The sequence below is a fragment of the Armigeres subalbatus genome, chromosome 3, assembly GCF_024139115.2.
Source record: "Armigeres subalbatus isolate Guangzhou_Male chromosome 3, GZ_Asu_2, whole genome shotgun sequence".
Lineage (NCBI taxonomy): Eukaryota > Metazoa > Arthropoda > Insecta > Diptera > Culicidae > Armigeres > Armigeres subalbatus.
The window spans coordinates 247,044,567-247,067,375 of NC_085141.1; the positions used below are offsets into that span (position 1 = coordinate 247,044,567).

General features: G+C 38.0%; 1 protein-coding gene across 2 annotated transcripts in view; it reads right to left on the reverse strand.

The window, feature by feature from the left end:
• Positions 1 to 6,734, reverse strand: part of LOC134223208 (uncharacterized) — an 85,655-nt gene extending 78,921 nt beyond the window's left edge. The window contains exon 1 of one of the 2 annotated variants that reach the window (XM_062702347.1): positions 6,498 to 6,734. The gene's annotated coding sequence lies outside the window, so the exon portion shown is untranslated. Of the gene's footprint in view, positions 1 to 6,484 lie in introns of both variants that reach the window. The other variant, XM_062702349.1, reaches the window with a different exon arrangement.
• Positions 6,735 to 22,809: the final 16,075 nt, after the last annotated feature.

A 22,809-nucleotide genomic window follows, 5' to 3' on the forward strand; every position in this document is an offset into this window, starting at 1 on the left:
AAAACTATGTACACAAACGTGTCCTATTTATATTCCACTCTTCCCTATTCTACTTCTAAGAACCCTTCTAGAATTGTATTCAATTATTATTAGCTAAGTCTATTGTGTACAAGCTCTATTGTATACAAGCTGCTCGCCTATGCATAAAGTGTAACCTTGCTTGAATGTTCTAGAAACGTCAAGAACTATTATTCAATGTTTATAAACAATGTGAGTATCTCGAATGTACGATGGTAAGTAGTATAGAGTAATTTCTGTAATAATTCATAAGTAATCATAATGTTTTCTTCTTTCTAGGTACATTTTATGATGCTCCAAATGCGGAGAAAGGTATGAATAGAAAAAGGTAAGTATTTCATGCAATATTGGTGATGAATTGATGACCTGTTGGGGCCTCGGCATGAGGAATGCCATCCACCGGCTCGATGCGAATAAATCACCCCGGTGGCTTGCTGATGGCCGCAACATGCCATTCATTCTTCGCATTTCTATACCTATACATTGAAAGAGGCAGATATGTAACATCGTGACATCTCTCATAAAAAATGAGAAATTACATTACTGCTTCCTACATCTCGATGTTCTATATCTCGATATATCCAGTGCTGCAAAGTGTCACCGTACAAGTCACGCAAAGCCTGACAATAACAAAATCCAGGTCATGTGTCAAGTACTCAATTGTGATGCTCAATGTGGATCTCACATGCTTGGTGTAACGATCACCATGAAAGTGACATTTTAGCAACTAGCGTTGGGTCACTCACCATGTCTTCACTTCTTCTGCCTGTGATCACCAGCATGAATGATAGGAAAACTTTCCTGATGTTGTGGTTGTCATATCCGTGTCATCTTGACTATCGTGATGATCACTTGACCTATGCGGTGTTTGGTTCGAAATCAACGCTCGTCAGCAATGGAATAATCCACTTAGGCTGTGAACCATTCCACCGATTCGTTTAACTTTTAGTTAAAATTTGACAGTTCGATGGTTATTTCGCCGTGGTTAAAAATAACCCTCCTCCGGAGCATGGTTAGATTTGACAGTTCGATAGTTAAACTTTGTTCGCGAGAAAATTGGCGCCAAATCCATTTCGCTCCAAATAACTTTCAATCTGTCAAAACTCAAATGGGTCGGCTTCGGAGTAAAATTTTAACCACGATGGGAAAATAACCATTGAACTGTCAAATTTTAACTAAAAGTTAAACGAATCGGTGGAATGGTTCACAGCCTTAGCGGAAATTACTAGATTTTTGCTGTAATAAAAATGCATGAAGCCAAAATAGAACTTTTGGGAACATTCAAGTGTTCTTATGGTTTTTGTTGACTTTTTGTTCAATATTTTAAGAGGTGCTGTAAAAAGAAAAGTACATACATAGTTTTACCATATTCGATCCAGCCTATCTTTGGAAAAAGGCCAAATTTTTTATTGATTTTTTCAAATGGATGCGATCAAAAAACGACGCTGTCGTAACCGGACCTAAAATAGATGCTGATATCAACTGAAAGCATCCGGATGGAGAATGCTCCGTTCCGACGCGGGTAAGCGGGTGGCACCGCCCCTGCTAGTCGGAACGTGGGAGCTACAGAACAACCGTTCTGTGCTGGAGGATTGCTCCGTTCCGACGCGGGTAAGCGGGTGGCACCGCCCCTGCTAGTCGGAACGTGGGAGCTACAGAACAACCGTTCTGTGCTGGAGGATTGCTCCGTTCCGACGCGAGTAAGCGGGTGGCACCGCCCCTGCTAGTCGGAATGTGGGAGCTACAGAACAACCGTTCTGTACTGGAGGATTGCTCCGTTCCGATGCGGGTAAGCGGGTGGCACCGCCCCTGCTAGTCGGAACGTGGGAGCTACAGAACATCCGTTCTGTGCTGAAGGATTGCTCCGTTCCGACGCGGGTAAGTGGGTGGCACCGCCCCTGCTAGTTGGAACGTGGAAGCCAACAAACAATTATAACAGCTGAACGGTCCGGTTACGACAGACGCATCCTACAAAAAAATGTTGTATGGGTGACTATCGCAAAATCAGTCAAAGTTTCTAATAAAGATATTGGAAACAATTCAAATTGAGCCATACACTGAAAAAATCAGTTTTAAAATTAAAACTCGATTTGCGAAAAACCGCCCTTTTTGATTTGAATGATACATCGCAAGCTTGACACTTTTAAGGGAAAAAAGTTTTTCTAACATTTTTTTTTCTTGTCGGAATTCAGTGTCAAGGAGTATCAGTGGATTTAACATATACATACATAAATATATTAAAATATTCCTGTACAGTCAAGCAGAGTACAATGTTTAGGTCGTAACTGGTCGCAACGGATGAAAATACACTGAACATAATTCCGACAAGAGAAAGTTTTTGTTAGAAAAACTTTTTTCCTTCAAAGTGCTCAGCTGGCGATGTATGGACGGTAGGTAGGGAACATAATCACCTTTCGTGAGACACAATTTCATTCAAATCAAAAAGCGTGTTTCTTCACAAATCGAGTTTTAATTTTTAAGACTGATTTTTCCAGTGTAGGGCTCATTTTGAATTGTTTCCAATATCTTTATCAGAAAATTTGACTGATTATGCGATAGTCACCCATACAACACTTTTTTGTAGGATGCGTTGTTTTTCGATTATATCCATTTGAAAAATTCAGCAAAACAAAATTTGGCCCTTTTCAAAAGATAGTCTAGATTGAATTTGGAAAAACTCAGTTAAGGGCCATTCACAAATTACATAACGCTTTAGGGGGTGGGAGGGTGTCTGTCCGAGCGTTACGGCCCATACAAATTTTAGAACCCTTCCATACAAAATACGTTACGAGAGGGTGGGTGGGGGCTGAAAATGCTCCATTTTAGCATTATGTAATTTGTGAATGAACTCTTAATTTATCTATTGATTTATCAATGGACCAATCAATAAGCAAAAACTGCCGCTATGAAATGAGCAGATCGCGCCACCGTAGACATGTTCTGTCAAACACACATGAATAGAAATATGCGTATACTCCATTGCACAGTGACGTCACGCACGACTTTTGACAGGTACTGGTCCTGTTATTTACAGACGATTAAATTTTAATTTTGATATAATTCTATCATTCTTTGGTTTATCTGATCGATTATTACCTAAACTTATCGATAATTACCATTATTTGAATGCGGAATTTACAAAATGTCTTCAACATCGTGAAATATGCAGATTTAATTTGGATCAAAAAAATTCTAAGTCCGAAACGTAAACAACAGGACCAGTACCTGTCAAAATAGTGAGGTTAGGTTTGCCGCGTGCAATGACCTATACAGTGTCGCCGTTGTTTTGATGCGGTGAGTGCAAAATGAGTTACCTTGATTGATCCATTAAAAACGACGTCAGTCCAATCAAACGACACAAAATCAATCAATATTTAACGGTGCTCACCTGCACCTTTGACAGCTGACCGACCTGATGCTCTTCATGGCTCTCAGCTTGTGGTTGTCAATCAGGGTGTCACGCTTAAGCTACACACGTGTCAGCTTCTACATGTCACGATGCGCTTGCAGTGATTGTCAGTAAAGAACATCGTTTAAAAGCGTGGTGGTTTTTATTTTCATATCTGATCATCTGGTGATGGTCACGACATTTTGCAAGACTGGATATATCTACCTATGACGATGATTTTTTCGGTCCCATCAATCTACATACATTTTTGCTTTTTACTTCTCGATAACCTCCATATCTCGATATCTCTGTATCTCGTTCTGGTCATATTTTGTTCAGGGTTCTCTCTCCCTATCAGAGCATAAAATAATCACCTTCACGAAGCAACTTCGGACCGAATATTGACAAACGTCGCATGACTATTCAAAACATAGAATGACTTACTCAGTTTTCTTCTTCACATATTCATTCAGTTGATTGGTACTGAGAATGGTCACTGCGTTTAAAAAAACATAATTGGCCTTGATTATGTTGACTTTTGGCACTAAAATTTCCCCTCGGGTGTGTTTAGTTTTACAGTAATTCATTAGTTTACAAAAACTAAATAAATATTCACTAACTGATAATTGATCGGAAATTGTCAATGTTCAGCCGAATATGAATATGTACGAAATGAGAATGACAAAGAAGGCCGATGGGCTTCACCAAAAATCTTCGATTATTTTAAGCTCTGCTCACTATGTCGATATAATCAAATTTCTAGGCTACTAGACCATTTTTTGTCGATAAAAACACATCGAGAACAAGAAATGCCTATTTCCGTAGCAACGAACCTTTTTCGATCTATAGGGGAAGGGGGGGCAAAATGCCCTAGCTAAGCAAACACTGATTTATTGTCTTATTTGTAACGCTATTCATGGGTATTTTTACATTATGCAACAGTTAAACAAGATAGCTAGTTAATGCCATTAAAAAATTGTCAAAATTCTCAATCATATTGATAATATTCACATTTCAAAAAAGTGGTGATATTCTGTTACCGGAAAACTAATGAGGCAAAACGCCTTTTAGCTGGCAACTACTAGGGAACAAAGTACCATGCGTCGGCGAATCAGCATTCTGGTATGGATAGTGCGTGGAGACGCAAGTAGGGGAAGAGGCCCCAAAACGCCCCCCCGATGCAAAACGCCTTTTGTGGTTTCCGTCATATTTACCGTCATTAAGATGGCCGTAACAAAACTAGATCTAAAATTATGTAGGCTAGGCGAAAAAAGTTTCAAAATAGTTTATGGAAAGGTCGGAAAAACCGAAAATTTCCACATTTTGAAGAAACATCTAACATTTTGGCGAGGCAAAACGCCCTAGTGGTGCTAACCTACAATGTACTTGCGTCTCCACGCACTATCCATACCAGAATGCTGATTCGCCGACGCATGGTACTTTGTTCCTAGTAGTTGCCAGCTAAAAGGCGTTTTGCCTCATTAGTTTTCCGGTAACAGAATATCACCACTTTTTTGAAATGTGAATATTATCAATATGATTGAGAATTTTGACAATTTTTTAATGGCATTAACTAGCTATCTTGTTTAACTGTTGCATAATGTAAAAATACCCATGAATAGCGTTACAAATAAGACAATAAATCAGTGTTTGCTTAGCTAGGGCATTTTGCCCCCCCTTCCCCTACATTGTAGGTTAGCACCACTAGGGCGTTTTGCCTCGCCAAAATGTTAGATGTTTCTTCAAAATGTGGAAATTTTCGGTTTTTCCGACCTTTCCATAAACTATTTTGAAACTTTTTTCGCCTAGCCTACATAATTTTAGATCTAGTTTTGTTACGGCCATCTTAATGACGGTAAATATGACGGAAACCCCAAAAGGCGTTTTGCATCGGGGGGGCGTTTTGGGGCCTCTTCCCCTACATTCCTCGATCTCTCCTTATCTCGATGGTAATTTCAATATCGAGATGGCGAGAGGCGGAGAGGCGACTGTATGTCATTTTTCAACAGGCGGTTCAATAAACTTGATATTTAATGTATATCAATTTCAACATATTTGTAGTTCACTGTCGGTCATCGGGGAACAAAGTTACAGCATGTCAAAGTTGCTATTTTGTATGAAAATCGGCCTTTGCGGCTATTATTCCGAACATCACTGGATGTGCAAGATTAGCCGGTCCTGAAAGAAGAGGCAGACAAAAAAAAACAATGGTCGATCTGTTCAGTTAGAAATGTGTAATGCAGAATGTGTAATGCAAAAAATATGGTAGAATTCGCATATCTACTAAAACTAGATTAAACAATAATGAGCTTACTATTTTGCGCCATTACATTACAACAAGACGTTGAAAATCATTGACAACACATTTCACCCAGATATTGATGACCCACATGATGACTGTTACATACGCTTCGTTGATCATAAACATAATAAGCGCGAGGCATCTATAAATGATATCATAAATCGATGAATACATTAGTGCTCAATGTTGCGTTATCACTTGATTCGTTCCACCATTATTCGTTCGCAATAAACGGAAAGTCATATGTTTTGCGCGATTTTTCTTCTTTTCCACTAGGATTCTTTGCATTCACGTTTGTGAAACATGAAGAAATCTTCCTTTCAGATTTTCAAACCACTTCAACTCCAACGCGAACCATTTTTGAGTTATTTTTTTGCTTCTCCCGTCCCACATGGCGTGTTCACCCATTTGGCCATTGTCAGTGGCTAACAGACAACGGACCGGACGGCACGGCATTGCTTCCTTTCGCGTGTTCCCGCACCGACCGACCGACCGCCGCTCGCCCGAAAGGCAAAGAAAATTTCACTTTCTCGTAATCGAATTCGTCCAAGCAAGCTATCATTCACCGCTGACTAGCTGACGCAGATGCCATGGCATGCTATTTTTTTCCTTCACATTCCAACTAAGGCCGAGGCTGCTTCAATGGAACTACCCCCGATTATGTTCGCCCTGATAAGAAATTCGTTTCACTCCAAATTCGATTCCGTCACACGCACATTGTCCAAACACTTCCTTTGTTATTGGTCCTAAAATCTCCAAACCCGGACCAGGCCCACATTAGATAATCACCATAAAAACAGCGCAAACGCATCAGATTAACAACGGTGGATCATTTCTCCTCTCCTGCAGTGTAGCTCCAGACACCGGTAGCCGAAATTCACGAAATTCACGACGCCCAAAGCACGCGTTGACTTCGATCGATTTCAAACCGCCACCGAGAGAACTGCGCACATTCACGCGAATTTTGAACACGTCGCCGATATGTACGTCCGTTTCGGGGCACAATAGTGCAGAAACTGGAATCACGCGGTCGGCCAACGTCTGGTAAACTTTCATTCGGCCTTTTTTTCACTCCGGCCACTTCTCGACAACAACGCTGCTGCTTCGCTTGGTGGAGTCGACATCAACAGCATAGACCGCCGCAAGAGACCGCATGGTGCGAATCCGCTCTCGCAGTTTATGCCGCGCGGCGAATGCAAGCGAAACTCTCGGAGACGACGAGTCGAGTCGGTGTTTACTTTTGCTCAGTCGGTGTGGGAGGAAAGTTTGTTTTTATAATAGCGAATAAGCAATTTATTGATCATTATCCAATTTACGAATGGAATTGACACACATTCTATGGATCGTTAATACATTTACTTCAACGGATGAAGTGTTCTGCTGGAAAGTCTGTTCGGAGTGTTCTGCTGGAAATACAATGTGGTTTGACGACAAAAGACTTAAATGACAGAAGGAAATAATAAGGAGCGAACTTCTCATGTTTCTAAAAAATCTCAGGAGGCATGATCATATTTTTGTCACTGTGGTCGCGGTTCTGCTAAATTGGATAAATTATATATCACTACATTTTCCACCAAATTTGTCCAAATTAGCAGTTCCAAATGATCACCAATCCCGAGCAGGAGCGACGACCTCGATAACAGAATTTGGTATGAACTTGCCTTGCATGAGAGGAAAAATAGGGTAAGACGACGCACATAGGGGTATTTCGTCATTCTAGCCGGAATAAAGTTAAATTTTCAAAATTGTCCTAGAGCAGTCTAAATATGTCTCAAACTTCTCTGAATAGTAGACGAGCCACTCCTAGTACTAGGTTTTCTATTTAGACTTAAAGTTTTATTACTACACTTCTAGAAAGTTAGAGGTTTTTTATTGAGGAAATTTCCGGTTTTCTCTGTTGAAATTGATTACGTTCGGTATGTTCTATTGTGGTCAAATATTTGTCACTTCAATCCACAGATCAGTACATACCATGAAAAAGTAGACAAAATAGTATCATGTAAACGTGTTTTTGACAAGAATAAATGATTCTGAATAGAAATATAAAAGAGTAATTCGAAGTCGATTTTCGAGCTAAAACTAGTTAATGTTCCTCATATTTTCAATAAGCATAAAACACTTATTCGATGATATTCGGTAATATTTCAGTATAGAGAGGACGCATTTATGTCTATTTTTAGGATCCCGAAGAAAAATCTTGCGCAAATTTGCGCCATTTTGAAAGCGGATGTTTTTAGTTTGGTACTGTATTTAAGGCATTTATGACCTATATCATACATTCAACATCCCTATGAAAAGAGGAAGAGTCATACAGCAGTTTCCTTGACACCATCTTTTAGCTCTATGTTTCCCCTTGCAAACAAATAGAGTTGAACTGATTTCGGTAGCAGCAATGGCGAGAACGAATTCATTGAAATTATTAATGTTTTTCAGGGTTGTAAAGGGTAAAGCACATGGGTCAAAAAGTGAAAATTAAGAAAACTGATATTTCAGCTAAATTATCATCACAGTATCATAAAATAAGGTGAAATATAGCAATTTGAGAGATAAAATAATTTATTCCGGCTAGATTGCGAAAATACCCCTATGTGCGTATAAAGTTGAGAGAGAGTGTGTAGAATGAAGCGCACGTAAGATATATCGATCCTGTGCGAACAGTAAAAACGGTTGTTTTTCTCTGTGTTTAAATTATCTACGCTCGCTTGAAGTGATATTCTAGTGCTCTAGTTTCGTGGACCCTACAAATTACACCACGATCGCCGACATTTGTCGCTAAATTAGTGATATTTTATCACCCGGCTTTTGTGTTCCATTACAAAAGACAGTTTATTCGAGTGGTCCTGTGAGTGTGTAGAATCCCGCCATGACAGACAAAGAACATGCAACACGACTTCGTAGTAACTCACTCGTTAAAACTGGGGCGAAGAGTGATGGTGAGATGACCGTTGCTGAGCTTGCTAACCTCATGCAATCACAACTCGCTTCCTACCAACGAACAACGAAGGAAGATTTCAAAAAACTGGGAGACTCTCTTTCATCAATATCATCGGAAATGAGTAAACTGCGAACGGACCTCGCCTCGGACATCGACAAATTACGTGAAGAAAATAATCAATCATTCACTAAATTGTCCACCTCGGTTGTAAAGGTCAGAGAGGAAACATCAATAGCTTTGGATAGATCAGCTCGTGTAAATGACTTGGTGGTGAGCGGAGTTCCTTTTGTGGATGGAGAAGACCTTCTCTCCTACTTTCACACATGGTGCAGATCGTTTGGTTACACAGAAAGCAATTTTCCATTGGTTGACATTCGTCGTCTCTCGAAGGGGACCACCACAGCTGGAAATGTCTATATGATCATGATACAGTTCGCAATTACTGTCCAACGCAACGATTTTTACTTCCGCTATCTTCGATCCCGTTCTTTATCGCTCACTGGAATTGGATTTACGATTGAGAAACGAATTTACATTAACGAAAACATAGGACCTCACATCCGTGATCTGCGAGCCAAGGCGCTGAAGCTTAAAAAGGATGGGAAACTGCGAGAGGTGTTTACACGTAATGGCGTGCTCTACGTGAAAAAAGCTGGGGAGGAAAAAGTTACTGCTATTATTACTGAGAGTGAGCTCAATCTGCCGTCATCAACCCGATCCTAAAAAGTTTCTGTTTATCCTTCCTCTCCTTCCTATTAATCCCATGATTCCACTCCTAAAAGTCTGTTGCTGCTGTTGCTGTTGTATGCTGGATGCTGGGCGCTCAATGGCGCAGGTAATTCGCAAAAAAATTGATGCTGTTTAATAGCTTAGTCCTGGGCGCTAAATGGCGCTGATTATGCTGCTACTTCGATGTCATGCTGCTATCGGAGTGTTGAATGCGCTCGATATAGTACTTCAGCTGGTATAATAATGCTTAACGTTTTTACTGTTTGTTTTTTGTATGTATTAAAATTTAAAAGTTTGTATATTATGAATACTGTTATGTTTGAAGAAATGCTCATACTCCATCCTCTTTTAATTGCTGTATATTATTTTCTCTGTAATGGCTAATAATTCTAGTTCCTACATCTCGACGAACTGGTGCATTCCCGGCACCGTTATGAAATCCGCTTTAATTGGAGATAAGTTGTCCGTGTGTTGTATGAATAGTCAGAGTTTATGTGCTCGTAAACTATGCAAAATTGAGGAATTACGAAAAATTGTTGAAGTGAGTAGTGTCGATGTAATATGTGTATGTGAGACATGGTTGAACGATACAATTGATGACTCTATCGTAGCTATTGCAGGATATGAGTCAGTAAGACATGACAGGGTAGGTCGTCTAGGAGGAGGCTTATTGCTATATATTAAAAAAGTTTAGCCTACAATTTTATTGCTAAATCAAACAACCAGATCGGATCTATAATTACTGAATTTATTGCTGTAGAACTGTTTTTGCCAAAAGGAAAAATCTTATTAACAGTAGTTTACAACCCTCCAGAAGTTGACTGCACAACATCATTAGAATATTTACTATCGTCTTTCGGTTTTATTTATGAACAAATTTTTCTGTTAGGAGATTTCAATACTAATATGCTAGTCAACACATCAAAATCGGAGAAGCTTCGGAATGTATTGTACTCACATTCACTACAATGTGTGGGAAGTGAACCAACATTTTTCCATAGGAATGGTTCATCACAACTGGACTTATTACTTACAAATGATCCATCAAAAGTTCTAAGATTTAATCAAATTGAAGCTCCTGTGTTTTCCAATCATGATCTACTATTTGCGTCTCTTGACTTCAATACAATTTGCTTGCCAAAGATCATTGAGTTTCATGATTATAAATCGATCGAAATTGATCCATTAGTAAGTGCTTTCAATTCAATTGACTGGATTGACTATTATCGAAATATTGACTCTAATTATTTACTAAATTTTTTGGACTCAGTGTTGATAGATTTACATGACTCTTTTGTTCCGATTCGCACTATATCGGCTGATAAGAAAGTGAATCCTTGGTTTGACTCATCTATATGTAGAGCAATTGTTAACAGGGATTTATTATTTAAAAAATGGAAATCAAGTAAGATTCAATCCGACCATTTGGCGTTCAAAATAGCTAGAAATCGTGTTAATACTCTGATAAGAACTGCCAAACAACGCCACTATGAGAAAAAGCTTAACCATAAACTTCCGTCAAAACAGTTGTGGCAAAACATAAAAGTATTGGAATTGGAAAAACAGAAACTCCTGTAATTAACAATTTCACTGCTGATGAAATTAATAACTTTTTGTGATAACTTTTCCTCTAACAGTACTATTGTGAATCATTCAACTGTCGATCATAGAATAAATGAGGATTCCTTTTACTTCAACCATATCAATGAAACTGATGTTGTTCATGCTATGTATTCTATCAAATCGAATGCAGTAGGACTGGATAGGATTCCAATTCAATTTTTGAAAAATATTTCCCCCATACTGATTAAACCTATAACACATCTATTCAATTCAATAATTACTACAAGCGTTTATCCTGATAAATGGAAACTATCGAAAGTTTTACCTATAAAAAAGAAGCAGAATTGTAACTCGTTGGATAATCTGCGGCCTATCAGCATATTGTGTGCACTGTCTAAAATGTTCGAAAAAATCGTTCAAAAAGATATGCGTGGGTACGTAGAGAGAAATAATCTTCTAAATAAAGTTCAATCTGGTTACCGTTCAAAACACAGTACCAAAACAGCGATGCTTAAAATTATAGACGATATTGGAATAGTTCTTGATAATGGTCGCCCTGTAATTCTCATTCTACTGGATTTTTCAAAGGCTTTCGACACAGTGTCACACTGTGTTATGTGTAACAAACTAAAAACAAAATTTAATTTTTCGGAGCAAGCAGTAAATTTAGTGAAATCATATTTAACATCTCGAGCTCAGACAGTTTTTTACAATGGCACTTACTCCAATTTTTCACCGATTTTATCAGGAGTACCTCAGGGCTCGATTTTGGGACCGCTTCTATTCTCTTTGTATATAAATGACTTAACCGATGCAGTTCGAAACGGTAAAATTCATTTATTTGCAGATGATGCCCAACTATATTACGATTGCTTAAATACTAGTGCCATGGAAATATCAAGGAATATCAATGAAGATCTACAACGAATTCATGAATGGTCTTCTAGTAACATGCTAGCGCTCAATTCAAAGAAAACAAAAGCTATATTTATAAGCAAATGTTCTTTTCATGAAACACTAAAACCACTTCTATTTTTAAATCAAGAACCTATTGAATATGTTCAAAATGCTGCAAGTTTGGGTATACATATTCAATCCAATTTTGAATGGGATAAATTTGCGTTGTCGTAAACTATTTTCGCTAGTTTGCGTTCACTTTATGGAACAGCATGTTTTCTGAGAACCGATATTAAAACAAAATTGTTTAAAAGTCTTATACTTCCACATTTTATGGCGTGTGACTTTTTACTAGATGAACTTTCTTGGTTTTCTTTCAATAAGCTTAGAGTTGCTCTTAATACATGTGTACGTTATGTCTTCAATTTGAACAGGTTTTCAAGCGTTTCTCACCTTCAGCATTTGCTAATTGGGTGTCGATTTGAAAACTTCAGTAAACTTCGTTCTTGTTTATTTCTGCATGGTCTACAGAGTACAAAGCAACCAGATTATTTATATGAAAAACTACAAATTTCTAGAAGCAATCGATTTAGAAAATTCGTTTTGCCGCGACACCGCACGTCTAAGTATGGGAACTCATTTTTCGTTCGAGGTGTAGTTCACTGGAACACATTGCCTAATAGTTTATCAAAAGAAATATCTTTCACGGCATTTAAAAGAGGTTGCATGCAGCATTTCAAATAATAGGAATTATATTCATTTAATAAGTAAAATAGTAAAAATATCAGCAAAACCAAAATAATAAAAGCGCTTATTCTACTAGTAATAATCAATGTAACATAAAAAAGACTGTCAGTCTTAGGTTACGAAATTTTGGTCAATAAATAAATAAATAAATAAATAACTAATTAAGGGTCAAAATCAGTTGGTACCTATGAGTATTTGTAAACCCATCGTACTATGTGAATGTGGAAGTATTTTTGTATTACACAATGAAAATAATAGCAAAATACAAAAAGTTACAGTTTTGATGTAACTTTTTATGTTTGTTAGCTCAACATTCTGGAGCGACTCTGACATACTGTCCACAAAACTTGCACTGGAACACTCAGTTGGGCAACAAAATAACTTTTCTCAGTGGTTAATATGATATAAAATAGCTTCCATCTTCAAAAATGTAACGATTTTCGAAAACAAACGCCAAAACGCCCCAGTGTAGGCAGGACGATATGCCCTTACCAATTGGACACAAGCGCAGCGAGCCTGCAGCAGTTGCTTCCAAATTGTATGGAAAATATTGAAATGTAATTCACACCTGCTTAAATGGACCTATGTTGGTTTTTTAATGTCAAGCGCATAAGGATTTGTAACCTTTTTATTATGGGATTGATAAAATACTAATGAAGGGCTATGAAACATCTTTGGCTAAGGTGGGGCGTATTGCCCAGGCACTTGTTGAAATCCCTTTTTTCGCGACTTTTCAAAAAAGCTTTAATACGTGTTATCTGTAATATTTTTTTATGAAAACTCACGGCCAATGCATTTGCGACTTCCTGGACTACCAAATAACACAAAGTTTGTATAAATTGCGTTGAAAAGTAAAAAGTTATCAAGGAGTTGCCTTAGGGGGGGCATATTATACCGTCTTACCCTACCAAAAAATAATACCAAACACCAATATACAAAACACTTCAGATATAACATGCTGAGGTATTTTAATACCAAACATGTAGGGTATCTGTTCCATTATTAATGACCTGCTCCTATATCAATAACATTCGCAAAGCAGGCAATTTAGGCTCAATTTGTGTCGTGTTTTGTTGTTATCCGGCGTGCTCACTGCTGGAAAAAATCACAAAAATGAGAAATAAAACAATTTGCGCACCAATTCTTTGTTTTCGAATGGTATTGATTTGGGTACATGGTATGAATTCAATGAGCAGTTCCCCTGATAATTTGTTATGCGTTTGGTATTATTATAACATAGTATGTTATGCCTGAAGTATTTTGCATATTAATCTCTGGCATTTCCCGTAACACAGTATTTTTCCACAACTAACCTAATACTATAGAATGATTCATTCTAAAATATTTCTAATTTCTTACACGGAAAATTAAAATTAAGCCCATAAATTTTGAAATTTCCACAGCTTCTAAATTTTATCACAAAGGTTTTTGACATGTCACGTTTTGCAAGCATGATCTGGTTAGCCATACAGATACAACGTATTACAGTATTAGATACAGATACAACGATATTGAAGCACGCAGCAGCAGCCCAGCACCGTCCGGTAGTATTGGAGCGTATTGTTGCGGAGGTTTTCGTCGGAGCTCCATGGACTAAATCTCAACGATTATCGGAGTAGATCCACCGCCGACTAGTGCAAGTAGATCGTTAGGCTTGAACGCATCGTTCTCGAGTCTTCGGATCCAGTATAATTGAACCGGACGCTATCTCCACCCGGAATATTTGGATTGACTTAGGCACTCGACCGGTCACCTGTTGATGCGGATCATCGTTTGTGGGGGAGCTTCCGACATCGGGGAACTCTCCGTCAGAGTAGAATTGATCCACCTCCCGATACTAATCGAGTATTCGCGATCGAGGCGGGAGCTGAATAGCCCGAAATGCACGAAGAGTTTACATTCCGCAGTATAGTATCGAAAGATAGTTCCGACAGGACCTAGACTGAAGCATAAGGTTTCTGTAAGGTGGGGGAGACTTGGGGGAATGAACTGTGTACTCAGTCCAGACCGCATCGTGCTTTCGTGCTGTGCGGTTCTTTCTCTCTTTGCGGAAGGAAGTTTTTAATACTACCCGAAGCTATTTTAATTTCAACAGTGCTTTCTCAGCGCTATTTGTACCCACTGATCCCGTTACGATCTTTGCAAGGACCCGTGCCTTCGTTTTACGTTGGACCCGTTTGCGGAAGTAAAATTCCTACAAGCGGTGGTAATCCTGCAGGGACACCGTTCTGGGAAAAAACCTCTTAGAAGGTCACGTCTCCACGCCCAGCAATTAGTATTAATAAAAACAAGAGGAAGAGAGTCTCTGAATTCTCCACTTCCTTAAAAAAAACAAAGTTTTAAGACCGGCCTACCAAAGCGCGGAAAAATAGAAGGAAGCTGGAGAATTCAGATATTCCTTCAAACTCTAATGTCGGAAATAATTTTCTCCTATCGAACTGAGCACTCAGTTCGATTTGATTAATGATGATATTGATCAAATCGAATCTAGCCCAGGTGATTCGATTCATGCGAAAAGCAAAGGATTCCGCCGATTGTGGTATCTGTTGCCGAGTTTTCTGGCTTTAGGAATGAGATTTTGAGTAACCTTCAGGGGATCAAGGTTTCATTTCAGATTGCTAGGAAGGGTGACTGTCGCGTTTTGCCGGGATCCTTTGACGATCGCAAACGTCTTCTTCAGTATTTAACTGAGAAGCGTCATAAATTCTTCACATACGACGACAAAACTGAGCGATTGTTCAAAGTCGTCTTGAAAGGTCTCCCCAGTGATGACAAATCACTGGATGAGATTAAAATTGAAATTTCTCAATTACTTGGATTTTCACCAGTCCAAGTAATTAAGATGAAAAAGAAATCCCATTCTGGTACTTCCCAGAGGGGCATTTCTCAAGAATTTTATTTAGTTCATTTTAACAAAAGTGAACTAAATAATATGAAAAGTTTGGAAAAGGCCTGTATTATGTCCCATGTCCGTGTTACATGGGAACATTTCCGCAGGCCTGAGGGAAATTTCCAAAACCCCACCCAGTGCCGTAAGTGCCAAAAGTGGGGTCATGGAACCAAACATTGTCACATGGATGCTAAATGCATGATTTGTGGTGGAACCTCTCACGCCAAGGACGCATGTCCTGTGAGAGAAGATTCCAATAAATTTAAATGTGCAAATTGTGGGGGCAATCATAAATCCAATTTCTGGGAATGCCCTTCACGCAAAAAGTTTTGAATTCCCGTGCAAAATTGATGACAGGAAAGTCCAATGGGATCCCAGATTCGACGGGTAGAAATTTTTCAAACGCACAAATGTCGCAACGGGTTACCGGTCGAGCAGGTCATACCCACCACAATTCACAAACAAATTTTGCCGCTCGTCAACGGGTAGCAAGCACTTCAGTAAATTCCAATCTCTCCAATCTACCTACTTATGCAAACAGCGCGGCTGGTAGACAAAACATCTCTTCTCAAAATGAGGTGTATACCCATGTCCCAACGGAAAAGAACGGTCATGTTGCCGATTCAGGTAGCAGGACTGCTTCCGATTTTGATTTTTAACTGAACAATTGCATCACATGATTGATGCAATGTTCAAAGCAAATACCATTCCTGAAGCTGTTCAGGTTGGTATAAAGTACACACAAAAAATTGTTATCGGACTCCGTTTCAATGGATCTAAATAATTGTGTGAAAGTTCTAAATTGGAATGCCCGCTCTCTAAAGGGTAAGGAAGATGAATTATTCAACTTCCTTTCAGTTCATAATGTGCATATTGCCATTATAACTGAAACGTATTTAAAACCAGGACTCTCCATTAAAAGAAATCCAAACTATTTTATCTACAGAAATGATCGTCTTGACAGCGCCTGTGGTGGGGTCGCCATTGTCATTAATAGACGTATCAAACATAAATTATTTTCTTCGTTTGAAACCAAAGTTTTTGAAACCTTGGGAGTTTCTGTTGAAACAAATTTTGGACAATTTTCCTTCATTGCAGCCTACTTGCCTTTTCAATGCAATTGGCAGCAAAAGAATTTGTTGAAAGCTGATCTTCAAATTCTGACTCGCAACAAATCAAAATTCTTCGTAATTGGTGACTTCAATGCCAAACACCGTTCATGGAATAATGCTCAAAGCAATTCCAATGGTAAAATTTTATTTGAAGATTGTTCTGCGGGATATTATACTATTCATTATCCCAATGGACCAACTTGTTTTTCTTCCAGTCGAAATCCTTCTACAATTGATTTAGTTTTAACGGATTCAAGTCAGCTGTGTGGCCAATTGGTAACTCATGCTGACTTTGACTCTGATCATCTTCCTGTGACATTTGAAATCTCACAAGAGGCCCTTTATAATCCAATCGGCTCTACTTTTAATTCTCATCGTGCTGATTGGGCTTTCTCAAAACGTATATCGATAGGAATTTTGATGTTGATATTCCTCTCGATACCAAAAGTGATATTGATAATGCTCTCGTATCTTTGACAAATTTAATTGTCGAAGCCAGAGGCATTGCAATTCCTAAATGTGAAATTAAATTCAACTCCATTATTATTGACGACGATCTTCAGCTACTGATCCGTCTTAAAAATGTGAGAAGAAGGCAATACCAAAGAACTCGCGATCCCGCGTTGAAAGTTATTTGGCGAGATTTGCAAAATGAAATTAAAAACGTTTCGCTATTCTGAGAAATACCAACTTTGAGAATAATGTCTCGAAGTTGGATCCCAGTTCGAAACCCTTTTGGAAATTAACAAAATTCTTAAAAACCTCAAAAGCCAATTCCAGCGCTTAAAGAGGGAAATAAAATTTTATTAACAAATGGCGAAAAGGCTCAAAAACTTGCTCAGCAGTTCGAGAGTGCCCATAATTTTAGTCTAGGTCTCACTAGTCCAATTGAGGATCAGGTTACACGGAGCTTCGAAGACATTCTCAATCAAGAGAATGTTTTTGACCCTTCGTTGGGAACTAATTTGGATGAAGTGAGATCTATTACTAGAAAATTTAAAATATGAAAGCCCCAGGTGATGATGGTATTTTCTACATACTTATCAAAAAACTTCCTGAGAGCTCTTTATCTTTTTGGTTAATTTATTTAACAAATGTTTTCAATTGGCATACTTTCCAGATAAATGGAAAAACGCCAAAGTTGTTCCAATTTTGAAGCCGGACAAAAATCCAGCTGAGGCTTCTCTTCAATAAGCAAACTGTTTGAAAAGATTATTTTAAATAGAATGATGGTTCATATTAATGACAATTCTATTTTTGCTGATGAGCAATTTGGTTTTCGCCATGGGCATTCAACCACCCATCAGTTATTAAGAGTTACGAACTTAATTCGGCTCAACAAATCTGAAGGATATTCGACTGGAGTTGCTCTTCTTGATATAGAGAAAGCATTTGACAGTGTTTGGCATGAAGGTTTGATTGTAAAATTGATGAATTTTAATTTTCCTCTGTACATCATTAAACTGATCCAAAATTATTTATCAGATCGCTCACTGCAGGTAAGCTATCAGAATACTAAATCTGATAGATTACCTGTAAGGGCTGGTGTCCCCCAAGGCAGCATACTGGGGCCCATATTGTATAACATTTTTACTTCTGACTTACCTGATTTACCACCAGGGTGTCAAAAATCTTTGTTTGCGGATGACACGGGCCTTTCAGCCAAAGGGCGAAGCCTTCGTGTCATTTGTAGTAGATTGCAAAAAAGTTTGGATATTTTCTTCACTTACTTGCAAAAATGGAAAATTTCCCCGAATGCTTCCAAAACTCAGCTTATTATTTTCCCACATAAGCCGAGAGCTTCTTATTTGAAACCTTCTAGCAGACATATTGTCACTATGAATGGGGTTCCAATTAATTGGTCTAGCGAAGCTAAATATTTAGGACTTCTGCTAGATCAAAAATTAACTTTTAAAAATCACATTGAAGGCCTTCAAGCCAAATGTAACAAATATATTAAGTGTCTATATCCACTTATAAACAGAAAATCAAAACTTTGTCTTAAGAACAAACTTTTGATTTACAAACAAATTTTTAGACCTGCCATGTTGTATGCTGTGCCAATATGGACTAGTTGCTGCAATACCAGAAAGAAGGCACTCCAGAGGATTAAAAATATAATTTTGAAAATGATTCTGAAGTTGCCTCCGTGGTATAGTACCAATGAACTTCATAGAATTTCTAATATTGAGACATTGCAACAAATGTCCAACAAAATAATTTCCAATTTTAGACAAAAGTCGTTGCAATCTTCTATTGCAACGATTAGCTCCTTGTACCCTTAGTATAAATTAGGTTAAGTTTAGTTTAAGTAGAAAACATTGTAATTCCTACATGGTTTAATTCAACCAGAGGAAATATCCTAACTGCCAGAGGCAATTGAAATGTATTAATAATAACTAAAAAGTAACATAGCAAATAAGGATGATAGTGTTAAGAAAACACGGAACACCTAGTCTAAGAGATGAATGCATGTATTAGATAATTAGCAAATAAAATTAGTTAAAAAAAAAAAAAAAAAAAAAAAACTGTGTACTCAGATGCCCTGTTGTCAAGTCTTGCAAAATTATGTGGTTTGAAATTACGCAAGCTGCGTTTTCCCAGAACATCTGTAACCGAGTTTTGGAGATCCAAACATTCAGTTTTCATTTCCAGAATGATAAATAAAAACGCTTGCATCATTATTGTCAGCATTTACCACTAATTATCTACAAGTAAAAGAAAGATTGCCTATTTCGACCCCATTTTACTTAGGGATCCCCGAGAAGTCCGTACCTTTGAAGCCAATCATTAAGATATAGAGTATAATACAGTTCTTCACTAAATTTCATACAAGTTGGTTGCAAAATAAGATAACTGTGCAGTGGCGTAGCTAGCAATTTGGTCAGAGGGGGTTTTTTGAATTGCGTTCGATGAAACAATTTTTATTATTTCTTATCTGAAAATAATCATGAATTTTGTTTCTGTGCCACTTTATGTCTCACGTCATACAAATGCAGTGACGCAGAATTTTTGCGATTTCTTGCTTTCTAGCAAATAAAATATTGAGTGCAGGGGATCGTCCCAACCGGTATAGTGCATGATCATCGCTGGTTTATTAGAATGTCCTAAAAGTGAATCACTTCAAAAAATCTTAACTTTATTTACATGGGTACAGATTTTGGGTTTTTCGCTCGATCCGGCCAAAACTAGCATAGAAAGCACTAAAAAGGTGTTGAAATATGTTTTTCGGATGTCTTAGGCCGTCCAAATTGTTCTGGAGTATATATCCTCGAATGCACCTAAAAATATCTCAAGAAACAACATGTTCAAAGCTGAGAATATGTCGTATAATATGAATTAACGTAACCTATTTCCGGGTCTCCAAAACGACCTGGGGTTCAGACGATATGATCTACCCGGTCAACCAAGCCCTGAGCGATGTATTCGTGAATCGTTAAACAGCACAACATGTCCATTGAGCCAATAGGATTCCACTCATTACTTTTACAACCAACTAAACGCCTTTCTGGTTCTTCAAAACGTCATGGAGTTCAAAACATGTAGTCTACATGATCAACCAAGTCCTGAACAACGTATCCGCGCAACGCTAAACATCCCAGCAGGTCCATTGAGCCGATAGAATTTCACTCATTATGTTTACTAGGTACTACAAGGTTTTCCAAAACGCTCGGGAAATCAAATCATGCGATCCACCCGATCAACCAAGTCCACAAAGATATATATGTGCATCTAAACATCCCTGAAGGACTTTTGGAAGCAAATGATGCCATACTAAACATATTTTCCCGGTTACTCTGATGGTTTTTTCAAACAATTTTCCAATGAACTTCTATTCCACATTCCAGTCAATGGTCCTACTTGATCATCTAAGTCCGTGAACGCAGAACAAATCGCAGGTTAACCTAAACGTTGTTGTGCATTTTGACTCAAGACCATTTTAGAGTATCTTGGACATTAGATCTCATGTTCATGGATATAAGGATCATATGCTTATTACACCGGATTGGGTAAATACCGATGATGAGGATATTGCGAAAGTCTTAATTGATCAGGTAGATAGTATGAACTAAACTCAAGCATATTTTGGAGTACTTTGAAGATCTAGTATTCAAATTGGGAAATTGGGTTAGCATGATGCGTATATACCTATTGAACAGGATTGGGTGTATACCGATGATGAGGACATTGCAAAAACCTTGGTTGGTCCGGTAGATACCGTGGGTTGAACTTTAGAACGTTTTGGAGTACCTTGAGCATCTCGAATTTGTGTGGTATGTATCAGTCTATGAAAGCCCTTGTACATCCTGTGCATGTAAGGTACAGCCATAACTGCTGGTAGTTGTAAGGAAGGTTCTAAAGTGCAAGGACATCGAGCTGTATTGGGTTATTCTCTGTTGGAGTCAAAGCTACATATTTGGCGATCCTGCCAGGAGTTTAATTCTATTTATTGTTGCAAAAATGCACAAGCTCGCGATGATTGTGTAAAAGGGATTTTCCTACACATAAAAAACAAACATGGTTTCACAGAATGTTTTGCACTTTCTTCTTGAAAAGTGCTTGATTTTCTTAAAATTAAAAATGAAATTAGTCTCGTTAAAAATTACTTTTTTATTTGAGAGTTTTTTTTCTTCGTTTACCGACGATAAATAAAAGTTCTCCCATTCAACCTAAAAATTATTAAACTGTCATACACAAAATGATAAACTAGATGGGTAAAAAGAGGAAAGAAAATATCATGCTATTTATTTCATCTATCTATTCCTTTTCCTCTCAGTGCAACAACGACAATAAAAAAACAGCAGCGATTGAAGTCAGCCGCCACTGCCACTGCACAGTGTTGCTTTTTGCCGATTTCGTGCGCTTTTTTAATAGCATCGTTTCTGTTGATTTTTTCGCTATAGTTTGTTTGGTGAGGACGTTAGATATGAAAAGAGCCTTTTTTCGAGAAAATCTGTAAAATGATTAATTCACCTAAACGTGAGATAAAAATGTTGCTTAACCATCGAAACCAGATATGAGCCTAGTGTCCTCAGGTAAGTTGTAGCGGATGGTATTTCAAGCCACTTTGCCAAAGAGACCCCATACCTGTGACTTATATAGTACGAGGTATGTGACATTTTCTGTGGAAGGTCACTGAAATCAGTTTTTTAAGCGTAACTTTTTTCTATGTTTCAGGCATTTTTACCACTTTCTTTACCACACATACAGACATCAGCTTAGTTCATCGTGTTGTAATATACTATGGGCCTATTGGTCAACTATCAAAGGTTAATTTTTATTGTGATCGTATAGCATTTACATAAACTTAGTGTACAAGTAGAGCAAAAAGTGGGACATTTGAAATCTATATAACTCACGTGTAATTTCGTGTAAACACAAGCTTCAACCGCGAGATAAGAGTAGACATACAGCAGTTTCAGTGTACTAAAAAGTTGTGTGCGCCATTTTGCGCCGGAACAAGTTATACAATTCTAAAACACTAGAAAATACACATTTTTTCAAATAACTTCTCAATTTTAAGAGATAGAGCTTAACAATGTTCTACAAAAACGTGTATTTTTGTTAACTAAACAACTTTGTAGAAGGTGGTAAAAATGCCTGAAACATCGAAAAAAAGTTATGCTCAAAAAACTGATTTCAGGGACCTTCCACAGAAAATGTCACATATCTCGAAACTGAAACTGCCGTCTTCAGTGTCTCGTACTTGACTCGACTTCGGACTTCGAAGTCGAGTCAAGTACGAGACACTGAAGACGACCACACAGTTGTGGTCGAAATACGTATCTGCAAAGTTATCAAAATAATTGGTGGAATTAAATGGAGAGTACTAAACTCGTCTTAAATTAAGTATGGTGCAATTTGTTACATTGATCAAGTACATCATTTTTGGTCGATGGGATGGATGCTGAGACTGATCGGGGTGAAGTGGTATAGAGCATAGTTTTTAAGAGGTCGGGCTGGATTGAGGAATTGTTATTGCTCCCTTTGGGGCCAACATAGACATTTACAGAGTGTTGGCGTATTGGTGTACGTTACTATAGGAACGGCCTTTCCAAATAGATGTTATTGTTTGTTTGTTTTTATAATGGGGATTTCAGGTGAATTGAAGAATTGAGTTTGCGATTGGACCTTGCTGATTGGAATTGTTATAGGGTTGTGAATGGTTAAAGTTACTGCATGCAACTTTGTGACTAGTAAAGAATCTATATGAAGGCTTAATGGATT